Source organism: Microcaecilia unicolor, chromosome 2 (assembly GCF_901765095.1).
Source record: "Microcaecilia unicolor chromosome 2, aMicUni1.1, whole genome shotgun sequence".
In the NCBI taxonomy this organism is placed as follows: Eukaryota; Metazoa; Chordata; class Amphibia; order Gymnophiona; family Siphonopidae; genus Microcaecilia; species Microcaecilia unicolor.
Genome location: NC_044032.1, coordinates 104901884 through 104916885, shown reverse-complemented (window position 1 = coordinate 104916885; position 15002 = coordinate 104901884). Strand labels below are relative to the sequence as shown.

General features: G+C 44.5%; 1 protein-coding gene across 4 annotated transcripts in view; it reads right to left on the bottom strand.

The window, feature by feature from the left end:
* The window catches only part of IPO11 (importin 11), an 813637-nt gene that overhangs the window by 567177 nt on the left and 231458 nt on the right, over positions 1 to 15002 (bottom strand). The gene's annotated exons all lie outside the window — the stretch shown is intronic.

The following is a 15002-nucleotide window of genomic DNA, read 5'->3' as shown; positions in this document are numbered from 1 at the left end:
ACACGTCCAAGAAAAGGACGCACATCACAAAATCTGAAGGGAAAAATGTCCAAGTGCTCATCAGGGACGTCCTTTTTTTTTTTTTTTGAGTGAAGGGCCTGTAAGTCATCTTTGGCATGCACAGAGCAGCCAGCATAACGATTGGCTGCTCTGTGCATGCTTAGCTGGCTGACTGGCTTCCCCTCCTTAGGAAGGCAATCGGGTGCAAATAAACTAACAGCGAGCAGCTCATTTGCATGCGATTTCCTTCATGCATGCCCATTTTTTACTGATTCGATAAGGGATCGGTAAGGGAAGGGCTCTTTCCATGGAGTTAGTGCATCTGGCTCTTAGTCAGCCGCTGACTGGTTAAATCATTTGGTTGAGGATAGCCACTCATTTTCAGTGGCACTTAACTGGTTAAGTGCTGCTAAAATTCAAGGTTAGCGCCTAAATTAAAGCTGGCTATGTTGGGGGCATTCCGGGGGTGGAGTCAGCACTTAGCCACTTAAGTGCTGATATTCAGCACTTGTGGTCAGGTTTAGCGCATAAATGGGAACACATAAAAGCTGTCCTATTTTTATGCGCTAGCCCATGGCCGCTTAAGTACTGAATATTGATTTAAGCAGCTGTGTGTTAGTCGGCTTAAAAATAATCGGATATTCAAAGCCAAAGCCCGCACAGGTCCCAGCTTTGAATATCCAGGAATAACTTTGTCAATGGTCAACAAAACGCTCACCATTGCTGGCTGAATATCGGACCCCTATTCTTAAAATGTAGGTGTTAAGCCTTGAAAAAAATTGTATTTTTAATTCATAGTAGTAAATAATATAAACAATTCGGTTCAGAGAGTGAGGGCCTTACAAAATAAAGTTTTATTCATAAGCATAATAAATAAAAGGCACACTGAATGGTAAAAGACTGAGCTACTCATTATTCAATGATATTGACTATTAAAAAAACATTCTGAATACTGGTTTTTTTTTTGTGTATTTTTAACTAAGAACACAGAAAGGTGGGCAATTTTCTACATTGGAACAAAATCCCCAAGAAGCATATTATCGGAGACTTTGCACCACTTTTGAAATTAGTTGTCTTTACAAATCTATGACATTCACACCTGCTTTTTATGAGGATAGATTTTTCAAGGAAAATAATGCATGTACAGATTAAAATGGAGTGGAATAATGTGTACACTTTTGGCCATATCAGGGAGAAGGGTAACTGTCAGGCAATCAGTTCATGCATGTAAATTGCTATTTACCTAAGTAAATGGATTTAAACATTGCTCTCTAAACCAGATTTATAATCTGTATCTCTTAAATAAAAACTAAAGGAGTGGAGGAGTAGCCTAGTGTTTAGAGCACCAGGATTGACATCCAGGGGTGCTGGGTTCAAATCCCACTGCTGCTCTTTATGATCTTGGGAACGTCACTTAACACTCCACTGCCTCAGGTACAAAAATAAGATGGTGAGCCTGCCAGGGACAGAGAACTACCTAGTGTACCCGAATGTAACTCACCTTGAGCTTCTACTAAAAAGGTGTGAGCAAAATCTAAATTTAAAAAAAAAAGAGCTCAGTATTAAAAGGATTTATGCTCTGTGAGAGCTATGCCCTAAAATTTTGCATCTTTGAAAATGAAATATGACTGATTGCATAAATCTACACTCAAATGTCACTATAACTCATAACTTTAGGTGCATAAATATTCCCAGCAGAATTCTCTGTTTTTAAAAATTTATTTATGAGCATTCAGAGTGTGTACAGAATAGTAAAAGCAAAAAACATAACGCAATCAACAATAACTCTCTTTTTTCTTTTACATTAAATTTTTATTGAAGAACAAAAGGGGTTTGGTTACAATATTTCCAGTGCAAATTACAATAGTATAAACTTCAAACTCACACAAAGTGCACATAGAATCTGTATATTCCTTCCTATGCTAGGCCTGTTACAAAAGCTTTTACATTACTCTGTTTGGTTCTCACAAGTTAGCCTAATAAGTTAGCATCTTTGTAACAAACAGTGCTTTCTCAGGAACTGAGGAATGACAATTCAAGGATGCACATTTGGCTGGAGCTGAGACCATGCCTTTAATATAAGGTGGATATAACCTTGGGAGGTGGTGAGAGACTGAGGATAAAGTGAGCCTAAGATGTCCAGAATGTTTCAGTTTTGGGGAGAGAGGACACAAGGGAATTGTAATATGTATTAGTTTGCTCTGTGACCTACTACACGCTGTACTGATAAGTAATTAGCCAATGGCCTCTGAGTGTGCATGTGCACACACATCAAGAGAGACTGATATAATACAGGAACATCCATATATGGCACAGGCTGCTTTATGATTTTAATTTAGGAGAAATCACATGATCTGGGAAAAAACAAAACTTACAAATGGTATATATGTGATGGCTAAGAAAGGTGTTAGTGAGCAGACTATTATTCAGTTTTTGCATCTGGCTGTTCTGTGCGACAACTTGCTCCAGAGAGAACAATTATTTTGTATTTGGCTTAGTGATATACCAATAAAGATTTTTACTGGTTGCGCCTACAACTAAGTCTAATTGTCTCTCTTATTTTTCAGCCCACAGGGCTGAAGTGTTTACCCTCCCTAGGGACAAAGGACAGGGATTACACAAATCATAACAAAGGTATAACTTGAAGTGCTAAATACCCCATCCCCAAACTAGAATCCCCCCTTCCCACCCTCTCCCCACAAAACCTTTAAGAATTCTGGGTTAAGTTATTAAAATGAGCCCATAGATCGGAAGCAGGGTCATAATGGCTCAGTCTCTTGTCCGTAAGTTGTTCCATTTCTCCAATCAAAGATAATTTCAAAATCCAATCCAACTTGGTAGGTCCCACTGATTTTTTCCAATGGCCTGCAATAACACTTTTAGCAGCCGTCAAGCACATTCCCTTGAGGCAGTGTTGCCACTTCAGACCATGCCTATTGCCCAATCCCAATAGACACCATTGTGGATCGCAAAGAAAGGGCTGCCCGTGTGAGTAGCAATCTTAGAAACAATCTTCTCCCAAAAGAGTTTTATCTGCTCACAGGACCACCAAATATGCAACACCATCTCCACAGTGCCAACAATTATGGGGGAACATGGGGAACATAGCATGAAGTTTCACAGGCACATAATATCATTGTGTTAATACTTTATAGGCATTTTCCTTCCGAAGCACACACACTGAAGCTTTCTTGACTTCTAAAAATATTGCTTTCCATTCACTCACAGAAAACTCAACATTAAGATCATTCTCCCACTGAGTCATATAAGGATACTTCTGAAAGCCTGTACCCCTAATCAATTTGTAAAGAATGTAAATAGTTCCCCTCACTGTCCCCACCAATTCCCATTGGTTTTCAAAGTGTTCACAGTCATCGAGGTCATCTCTCAACCACCTTTGTTGGAAAATATAATGTTTAACCTGTAAAGAAAAGAAAACATCACACCCAAGTAGCTCCGCAAAGGGACGCATTTCACCCACCTCTGGAAGGTCCCAAAAACGGACCAATCCCTGAACTGCTCATCGTATAAACACAAGATGCCTTAATCCTGCTGAGAACCCTGGATCTGAAATTATATGGGCATATGAGGAAGGTGCCCTGGACTCCATAAATTTAGGCCGAAGAAAACTCCACAATATTAGCAGGTGGTGGACATATGGATTATCAAATAACTAGCTATAGGCCCTGGAGGAGACAGAAGCCCACAGAGCCGCCCCCAAAGTATAATCCCATACATGTGCCTGGTCCATAAGTGCCGCGACTGTCGGTTGCTCTTGGCTCCAGGCCAAAATGAGCCTCAACTGAGCTGCCCAGTAGTACCAGTGTAAATTGGGTACTCCTCGTTCCCCTAGGTTTACCGACTGCCACATCACCTTTCTATTCAAACGCGAAGCACTGCCTCCCCAGAGGAAACCTGAGAGGTCCCGCTGAAGCCTCATTAACTAACTTGAGGACCAAAAATGCCAAGGTCTGGAACAAAAACAACAACCTAGGTAACATGTTCATCCTGATAGCTGTAATCTAGCCCCACCAATATAATCATCTGCCTCCCCAATCTGCACCTTTTAAATACAATGGAACCCAGTACTGGGTGAAATAAAGGGTTAGAAATTACAGGCATAAAAGTTGGACAAGCTAACAATCAGGGTCATTACATATATTATCCCAATGATTCAAAGTAGAAAGAAAGCGAAGATACTTACCTGTAGCAGGTATTCTCCGAGGACAGCAGGCTGATTGTTCTCACATGTGGGTCGACGTCCGCGTCGGCCCGAGAATCGGCAATTTTGCAAGCAAAAAAATTTAAAAAGTTTGCCAGAACCATCTGGTGCGTGAACCGCGCGCAACGTGCACGTGCGGACGACTTCCCGCCCGTTGCATGAGCGTTCCCACTCAGTTTAATCAAAAAGCAAATAATAAACAAACAACTCCAAAGGGGAGGTAGGTGGGTTTGTGAGAACAATCAGCCTGCTGTCCTCGGAGAATACCTGCTACAGGTATGTATCTTCGCTTTCTCTGAGGACAAGCAGGCTGCTTGTTCTCACATGTGGGGTATCCCTAGCAACCAGGCTCACTCAAAACAATGAACAGTGGTCAATTGTGCCTCGCAACGGTGAGGACATAACATAGATTGACCTGAAACCATAAACAACTGAGAGTGCAGCCTGGACAGAACAAAAATGGGTCTAGGGAGGTGGAGTTGGATTCTAAACCACAAACAGATTCTGCAGCACCGACTGACCACAGTAGTGAGATGTGAATGTATGGACTGATGACCACATTGCAGCCCTGCAAATCTCCTCAATGAAGGCTGACTTTAAGTGAGCCACTGACGCAGCCATGGCTCTAACACTGTGAGCCGTGACATGGCCCTCCAGAGTCAGCCCAGCTTGGGCGTAAGTGAAGGATATGCAATCTGCTAGCCAACTGGAGATTGTGCACTTTCCGATGGCGACTCCCCTCCTGTTGGGATCAAAAGAAACAAACAACTGGGCAAACTATATGAAGAACCCACCGGTTAGAGGTTATGAGAGGCCACCTTTGGTGACACCAGTGACAGAAGGTTGTCCGCCTTTGCCAGATAAGCTTGAGCTGTCTGAGTGTTCAACAGGGCTCCAATGAATTCCAATTTTTGGACTGGGGTGATATGGGACTTGGGATAATTATGACGAACCCCAGCAGCTCTAGCACCCGAATAGTCATTCGCATGGACGAGCACCCTCCTTCGAGGTGCTCTTCACTAGCCAATCGTCCATATAAGGAAACACATGCACTCCCAGTCTGCGTAGTGACGCTGCGACTACAGCTAGGTATTTGGTAAACACTCTGGGCGCAGACGCCAGGCCAAAAGGCAGTACACGGTACTGAAAGTGCTGTGTTCCCAGCCGAAATCAAAGATACTTCCTGTGAGCTGGAAGTATCGAGATGTGGGTGTAAGCATCCTTTAAGTCCAAAGAGCATAGCCAATCATTTTCCTGAATCATGGGAAGAAGGGTGCCCAGGGAAACCATCCTGAACTTTTCTCAGACTAGAAATTTGTTCAGGGCCATTAGGTCTAGGATGGGATGAATCCCCCCTGTTTTCTTGTGCACAAGGAAGTACCTAGAATAGAATCACAGCCCTTCTTCCCCTGGTGGAACGGGTTCGACCGCTTGGGCTTGTAGAAGTACCTGTTTGTGCTGGGAACTGTAAGAATGAGCTCCCGGAGCACAATTTGGAGGTTTGCATTCCAGATTGAGGGTGTATCCTGACCAGACTATTTGAAGAACCCACTGGTCGGAGGTTATAAGAGACCACCTTTGGTGAAAAAATATCAACCTCCCCCCGAACGGCAAGTCATCCGGCACAAACACTTTTTCTGAGGCTATGTTGAACTGGAGCCAGTCAAAAGCCCATCCCTTGCTTTTGCTGGGGAGCTGCAGAGGCCTTAGGTGCATGCTGACAATAGCGAGCATGCTGGGGCTGAGCCTGGACAGGCAGCCGAGAAGCAAGAGTGTACCTACACCTAGAATAGGAATAGGGAGCACTCCTCTTCCATCCAAAAAACCTCCTAGATGAGGAGGTAGTAGCAGAAGACACCTGGTGGGAGAGAGAATCCTTGGCATCATTGTGCTTTTTGAGCTGGCCAACCAGATCCTCTACTTTCTCACCAAAAAGGTTATCCACCCGGCAAGGAACATCTGCCATCCGCTGCTGGACCGAATGATCCAGGTCAGAGACACACAGCCATGAGAGTCTTCGCATCATCATACCTTGGGCAGCGATCCGGGATGTTACATCAGAAGTGTCAAACGTACCCCTGACCAGGAATTTTCGACACACCTTCTGCTGCCTGACCACCTGGCAAAAAGGCTCGGCCTGCTCCGGAGGGAGTGCATCAACCAAGCTAGACAGTTGCCTCATCAAGTTCCCTAAGTGGATGCTCGTGAAGAGCTGGTATGTTTGGATTTTGGCAGCAAACATAGCGACCTGATACGTTTCCTCCCAAAAGAGTCCAAGGTTCTAGATTCTCTGCCTCGGGGTGCCGAGGCATAGTCCCTAGTACTCTTGGCTCTTTAGAGAGCGGAATCCACCACCATGGAATTGTGAGGTGGCTGAGACTTCATCAATCCAGGTTCCCTGTGGATTTGATATTGGGATTCAGTTCTTTTCGGGATCACGGGGTTAGAAAGAGGGAATGACCAGTTTTGCATAAGGACTTCCTTCAGTACATTATGTAAAGGAGCCGTTGCAGCCTCTCTAGGTGGAGAAGGATAATCCAAGACCTCGAGCATCTCAGCCCTGGGCTCATCCTCAACCTTCATAGGGAAGGGAATAGCCACAGCCATTTCCCGGACAAAGGAGGTAAAGGATAGATTCTCCGGTGGAGACCGTCTCCTTTCTGGTGGAGGGGAAGGTTCAGAAGGAATCCCATAGGACTCATCAGATGAAAAGTACCTGGGATCTTCCTCTTCCTCCCACGAACGCTCATCTTCAGCATCAGACAAGACATCTCTCAGAGCAGTCTGAAACTGAGCCTGCCTCGATGCCGAGGAACGACGCCTTCGATGGCGGTGCCGAGAAGTAAACGCCCGCCTGGACGCCAGTGAAGCTTCCTCCACCAACATCAAAGGGGAGTCGACCTGGCTGGCAGCCGACACCGATGCCGCAGCCGACACCGAGGTCAGGGACCTCACCACAGGCGAAGGGCCAGATACCGCTGCAGCAGATGGTACGGAAGGCGCAAGCACCCCCGACATCGAAGCAGACTGGCGCAGTAACCCTTCCAGAATCTCTGGAAGCAGGGCCCTGATGCACTCGTCGAGAGCCACCGTCAGACAAGGCTGCGGGGTCGGTATAGGAGCCGGTGGCAGAATCTGTCGAGGCTCGGGAGCAGGTACCGGGCTGCTAGACCGACACTTTGGCATCTCCTGAATAGAGGGAGAGTGATCTTCTCAGCACTGACGCTTCTCGGGTGCCAAATCCCTCAACGCCCCGGAGCTCCCAGCACCGTGTGTCGAAGGAGAACAATGACGGTGCTTCTTCGCCTTCGCTTGACGCCCGTCATCAAGACTCCTCGGTACTGATGAGGAAGACGTGGAATCCTCACGTCTCCTCAGGGCCAGATCTGAGGCAGGTCAGTCCCAGGGGCCTCCATAACAAGAGGCCTCGAGACAAGGGGAGACCCACTCGATGCCTCACTGCTCCCAGCACGAGTTAGTCATTCCGCAGCCATTACCTTCGTTCCCGACGTCGATGCGTCCCTTGATGTCGATGTTGAAGGACCGGATCGAGCCCCAAAAAGCTTCTCTCATTGGGCCTCTCGAGACACTTGTCTGTTTCTTCATACAAAGACACAGACTACAAGCATCTGGGCTATGGTCGGGCCCAAGGCACTGGATACACCAGACGTGGGTATCGGTACCCGAGATGGTCCGGTTGCACCGAGTACAACGCTTGAAGCCGCTGGGTGTCTTCTATGACATGGAAGGGAAAACGGCTTCGGCAAAATCAAAAGACGCGATTGTGCCTGTTAAAAGAAAAAAGGGCACGAAAAAAAGGGAACAAGCCAGCCGCGTCAAAAAAGAAAGGAAATTTATACAGGGGCAATGAAGAATAAAGAAACTACGGGAAAGTTTTTTTTTTTTTAAACTATAAATACTGACAAGAAAAAAGAAAGAAAGAAAGAAGGCAAAAAGCCGCCAAAAACGAAAGTCCTCTTTCCGGTGCCTGAGAGGAGCAGGGGAAACTCAACCGCGGAGAAAAAATAAGTGAGCGGGAACGCTCACATGACGGGTGGAAAGTCGTGTGCGCGGTTCACATGCCAGAATGTTCTGGCAAACTTTTTAAATTTTTGCTTGCAAAATTACCAATTCCCGGGCCAACGTGGACCCACATATGAGAACAAGCAGCCTACTTGTCCTCGGAGAATGGACTGACAACTATCCAGAGCTAATCATCGTGTTCATCAGGGCAGCCACATTAAATATCAGAAGAACAATACTCACCAAATGCTGTTCAATCTTAAGCCACAGTTTATGACAGTAATTCTAGAACCACTCCACTGCAGCCTTAGCTTGAGCAGCTCTGTAAACATCTTTGGCACCTCAAGCCCCCTTTTTTCTGATTCCTATACAGAAAATATCTTGAGTAAAGTGGTGTGGTAGCTGTGTTAATCCACTTTTAAAGGTAATAAATAGAAATAAAACAAAATATAGAAAAGAAAATAAGATACTACCTTTTGATTGGACTAAATATTTTTTGGATTAGCTTTCGAAGATAACCCTTCTTCTTCAGATCGAAGGGCTACCTTCCAAAGCTAATCAAAAAATGTATGAAGTTAGTCCAATAAAAAGGTGGTATCTTATTTTCTTTTCTTTTTTTTTTTTAAGTATTTATAACATTGGTCCAGAGATGACAAAACACATTCAGTTGCATAATTCACAGCACAGAAAGAAAAATATAGCATACACGGTATGAAGGAATATCACTGTAAATATAAAGAAATATAGATACAAATATAAATATAATTCCTTCTCAAGGACTGATATGGAAAATTCCAGCTTGATACCAATTAAACCCTGGGAGGTATAGAATGAACATTATAACACTGTAATGCGCATAGCCCAACATAAAGTAATTCTCATCAACTCCCAGCCAATGTGATTTTTATACTTTATTGAAAAGTCAGACGCACACATACACCATCCAACATTCAACATCACATAAAAGCAATCACATACTCATACAACCCTATCCCCCCCCCCCCCCCACTACTCTCACACACACACACACACACACACAGAATTCTAATACCTCTAGTCTAGTATAGAGCATTGCTCCTGGTATGTTCTCCAGATTTCTACATAACATTTATATTTAGGTTTACAGTGCTAATGATACTTTGCAATTTCAAAGCAGGCCATTTCCTTCATCTTTTGTCTCCAGCAGGTCAAAGCTGGTTCTTTTGCTGAGGCCCAGAATTACATGTTTTTTCAATTAGAGGAAAAAAATTTAAAAGATTTTTCTGTACAGTACAATAACCCCCTAAGCAATCAGGGCCCCCTGTGCTCCCAGCAGCATGATTTCATAATCCCATGTGATCTTTAGGATGTCACCTGTTCCAATATGGTTAATGCCTTTTTCCACAATCCAAGACCAGAACACTCTAAAAAAGAATGGATTAAAGTTCCCAAATGGGTTTTATACCTCACACAGGAGGCATCAGTCCATAGCCCAAAATGAGCTCCCCCGTACTCTAGAAAGGCTCTGTGTAAAATTTTGAACTGAGTCTCCTGAAGGCCTGTCAACGTACATAAGTACATAAGTACATAAGTAGTGCCATACTGGGAAAGACCAAAGGTCCATCTAGCCCAGCATCCTGTCACCGACAGTGGCCAATCCAGGTCAAGGGCACCTGGCACGCTCCCCAAACGTAAAAACATTCCAGACAAGTTATACCTAAAAATGCGGAATTTTTCCAAGTCCATTTAATAGCGGTCTATGGACTTGTCCTTTAGGAATCTATCTAACCCCTTTTTAAACTCCGTCAAGCTAACCGCCCGTACCACGTTCTCCGGCAACGAATTCCAGAGTCTAATTACACGTTGGGTGAAGAAAAATTTTCTCCGATTCGTTTTAAATTTACCACACTGTAGCTTCAACTCATGCCCTCTAGTCCTAGTATTTTTGGATAGCGTAAACAGTCGCTTCACATCCACCCGATCCATTCCACTCATTATTTTATACACTTCTATCATATCTCCCCTCAGCCGTCTCTTCTCCAAGCTGAAAAGCCCTAGCCTTCTCAGCCTCTCTTCATAGGAAAGTCGTCCCATCCCCACTATCATTTTCGTCGCCCTTCGCTGTACCTTTTCCAATTCTACTATATCTTTTTTGAGATACGGAGACCAGTACTGAACACAATACTCCAGGTGCGGTCGCACCATGGAGCGATACAACGGCATTATAACATCCGCACACCTGGACTCCATACCCTTCCTAATAACACCCAACATTCTATTCGCTTTCCTAGCCGCAGCAGCACACTGAGCAGAAGGTTTCAGCGTATCATCGACGACGACACCCAGATCCCTTTCTTGATCCGTAACTCCTAACGCGGAACCTTGCAAGACGTAGCTATAATTCGGGTTCCTCTTACCCACATGCATCACTTTGCACTTGTCAACATTGAACTTCATCTGCCACTTGCACGCCCATTCTCCCAGTCTCGCAAGGTCCTCCTGTAATCGTTCACATTCCTCCTGCGACTTGACGACCCTGAATAATTTTGTGTCATCGGCGAATTTAATTACCTCACTAGTTATTCCCATCTCTAGGTCATTTATAAATACATTAAAAAGCAACGGACCCAGCACAGACCCCTGCGGGACCCCACTAACTACCCTCCTCCACTGAGAATACTGGCCACGCAATCCTACTCTCTGCTTCCTATCTTTCAACCAGTTCTTAATCCATAATAATACCCTACCTCCGATTCCATGACTCTGCAATTTCTTCAGGAGTCTTTCGTGCGGCACTTTGTCAAACGCCTTCTGAAAATCCAGATATACAATATCAACCGGCTCCCCATTGTCCACATGTTTGCTTACCCCCTCAAAAAAATGCATTAGATTGGTGAGGCAAGACTTCCCTTCACTAAATCCGTGCTGACTTTGTCTCATCAGTCCATGTTTTTGTATATGCTCTGCAATTTTATTCTTAATAATAGCCTCCACCATCTTGCCCGGCACCGACGTCAGACTCACCGGTCTATAATTTCCCGGATCTCCTCTGGAACCCTTCTTAAAAATCGGAGTAACATTGGCTACCCTCCAGTCTTCCGGTACTACACTCGATTTTAGGGACAGATTGCATATTTCTAACAGTAGCTCCGCAAGTTCATTTTTTAGTTCTATTAATACTCTGGGATGAATACCATCAGGTCCCGGTGATTTACTACTCTTCAGCTTGCTGAACTGACCCATTACATCCTCCAAGGTTACAGAGAATTTGTTTAGTTTCTCCGACTCCCCCGCTTCAAATATTCTTTCCGGCACCGGTGTCCCCCCCAAATCCTCCTCGGTGAAGACCGAAGCAAATAATTCATTTAATTTCTCCGCTACGGCTTTGTCCTCCTTGATCGCCCCTTTAACACCATTTTCGTCCAGCGGCCCAACCGACTCTTTGGCCGGTTTCCTGTTTTTAATGTATCTAAAAAAATTTTTACTATGTATTTTTGCTTCCAACGCTAATTTCTTCTCAAAGTCCTTTTTTGCCCTCCTTATCTCCGCTTTGCATTTGGCTTGGCATTCCTTATGATCTATCCTGTTACTTTCAGTTGGTTCTCTTCTCCACTTTCTGAAGGATTGTTTTTTGGCTCTAATGATTTCCTTTATCTTACTGTTTAGCCACGCCGGCTGACGTTTAGTCTTTTTTCCCTTTTTTCTAATACGTGGAATATATTTGTCCTGAACCTCCAGGATGGTGTTTTTAAACAGCATCCACGCCTGATGCAAGTTTTTTACTCTGCGAGCTGCTCCTTTCAGTCTTTTTTTCACCATTTTTCTCATTTTGTCGTAATCACCTTTTCTATAGTTAAACGCTAGCGTACTTGATTTCCTAGTTTCACTTCCTTCAATGCCAATATCAAAACCGATCATATTATGATCACTGTTATCAAGCGGCCCTCGTATCGTTACCCCCCTGCACTAGATCATGAGCACCACTAAGGACTAAGTCTAGTATTTTTCCTTCTCTTGTCGGCTCCTGAACTAGCTGTTCCATGAAGCTGTCCTTGATTTCATCAAGAAATCTTATGTCCCTTGCGTGTACAGATGTTACATTAACCCAGTCTATATGCGGGTAATTGAAATCCCCCATTATTATTGTGTTGCCCAGTTTGTTTGCGTCCCTGATTTCCTTTAACATTTCCGCATCCGTCTGTTCGTCCTGGCCAGGCGGACGGTAGTACACTCCTATCACTATCCTTTTCCCCTTTGCATATGGAATTTCAATCCACAGTGATTCCAAGGAGTGTTTTGTTTCCTGCAGAATTTTCAATCTATTTGATTCAAGGCTCTCGTTAATATACAATGCTACCCCTCCACCAATCCGATTCACCCTATCACTACGATATAATTTGTACCCCGGTATGACAGTGTCCCACTGGTTATCCTCCTTCCACCAGGTCTCAGAGATGCCTATTATATCTAATTTTTCATTTAGTGCAATATATTCCAACTCCCCCATCTTATTTCTTAGGCTCCTGGCATTCGCATATAGACATTTCAAACTATGTTTGTTGTTCCTAAGTACATCATGCTTAGTACTTGACAGTATTAATTGGCAATCTTTTGTCTGATTTTTATTGTTATTTAAAGATACCCGATCTACTACAATCTCTTTTGCAACCTCACTATCAGGATACTCTATCTTCCCTGTTATGGTGATATCTTTGAAAGATACCTTATCCCGAACCATGCTCTTTTGAGCGACTGTCGGCCTTCCCCCCAAATCAAAGAGTACTTGGAACAATTCTAGACAGTACGGACGGTCGTATTACGTTCCCAGATCCCGGTTCCACTGTTCTGAAAGCTGATCCTTAGAGTCAAGGGGCAGATTGGTTTTTAATAATCTATACCTCTAATTACCGACCCATCTCCCTCCTTCCTTTTCTCTCCAAATTACTAGAGCGTGCTGTTCACCGCCGCTGCCTTGATTTTCTCTGCTCACATGCTATTCTTGACCCACTACAATCTGGTTTTCGCCCTCTCCACTCAACCGAAACTGCGCTTACTAAAGTCTCCAATGACCTATTACTGGCTAAATCCAGAGGTCAATATTCCATCCTCATTCTTCTTGATCTTTCCGCTGCTTTTGACACTGTCGATCACAGCATACTTCTCGATACCCTGTCCTCACTTGGATTCCAGGGCTCTGTCCTTTCCTGGCTCTCTTCCTACCTCTCCCTCCGCACCTTTAGTGTTCACTCTGGTGGATCCTCTTCTACTTCTATCCCTCTGCCTGTCGGCATACCTCAGGGTTCTGTTCTTGGTCCCCTCCTCTTTTCTATCTACACTTCTTCCCTTGGTTCATTAATCTCATCCCATGGCTTTTCCTACCATCTCTATGCTGGTGACTCCCAAATCTACCTTTCTACCCCTGATATCTCACCTTGCATCCAAATCAAAGTTTCAGCGTGCTTGTCTGACATTGCTGTCTGGATGTCTCAACGCCACCTGAAATTAAATATGACCAAAACCGAGCTTCTCATTTTCCCCCCCAAACCCACCTCCCCGCTCCCCCCGTTTTCTATTTCTGTTAATGGCTCTCTCATTCTCCCTGACTCCTCAGCTCGAAACCTTGGGGTCATCTTTGACTCTTCTCTCTCCTTCTCTGCTCATATCCAGCAGATTGCCAAGACCTGTCATTTCTTTCTTTACAACATCCGTAAAACCCGCCCCTTTCTTTCCGAGCACTCTACCAAAACCCTCATCCACACCCTTGTCACCTCTCGTTTAAACTACTGCAATCTGCTTCTTGCTGGCCTCCCACTTAGTCACCTCTCCCCCCTCCAGTCGGTTCAAAACTCTGCTGCCCGTCTCGTCTTCCGCCAGGGTCGCTTTACTCATACTACCCCTCTCCTCAAGACCCTTCACTGGCTTCCTATCCGTTTTCGCATCCTGTTCAAACTTCTTCTACTAACCTATAAATGTACTCACTCTGCTGCTCCCCAGTATCTCTCCACACTCGTCCTTCCATACACCCCTTCCCGTGCACTCCGCTCCACGGATAAATCCTTCTTATCTGTTCCCTTCTCCACTACTGCCAACTCCAGACTTCGCGCCTTCTGTCTCGCTGCACCCTACGCCTGGAATAAACTTCCTGAGCCCCTACTTCTTGCCCCATCCTTGGCCACCTTTAAATCTAGACTGAAAGCCCACCTCTTTAACATTGCTTTTGACTCGTAACCACTTGTAACCACTCGCCTCCACCTACCCTCCTCTCTTCCTTCCCGTTCACATTAATTGATTTGATTTGCTTACTTTATTTATTTTTTTGTCTATTAGATTGTAAGCTCTTTGAGCAGGGACTGTCTTTCTTCTATGTTTGTGCAGCGCTGTGTATGCCTTGTAGTGCTATAGAAATGCTAAATAGTAGTAGTAGTAGTAGTAGTATACCAAATAGATAGGCTATTTAACTATGAATTTATCTTGAGAAAGTATTGGTCCAGCTTGCCCCAATGCCAAGAATCTCCATTCTTTCTATGAATTGCATCCAAAAATGGCGAGCCTGAGGGTATGGAAATAAATGGGAATCCGGAAATTTCCACTTCCTCTCTCTATACATAAGCAAAAGATGGGAAGGATCCATCTCCAAGGTCCAGCAAGTTACCTATCCATCCTCATCCCCGTCTCGTCCACACTTTAAATGGAGAAGCCCCTAGACCTACTGGAAATTGTATATTGCCATCAAAGCTTAGTAGAGGAGATACCTCAGCTACTTTATTTTGTTTTTTCC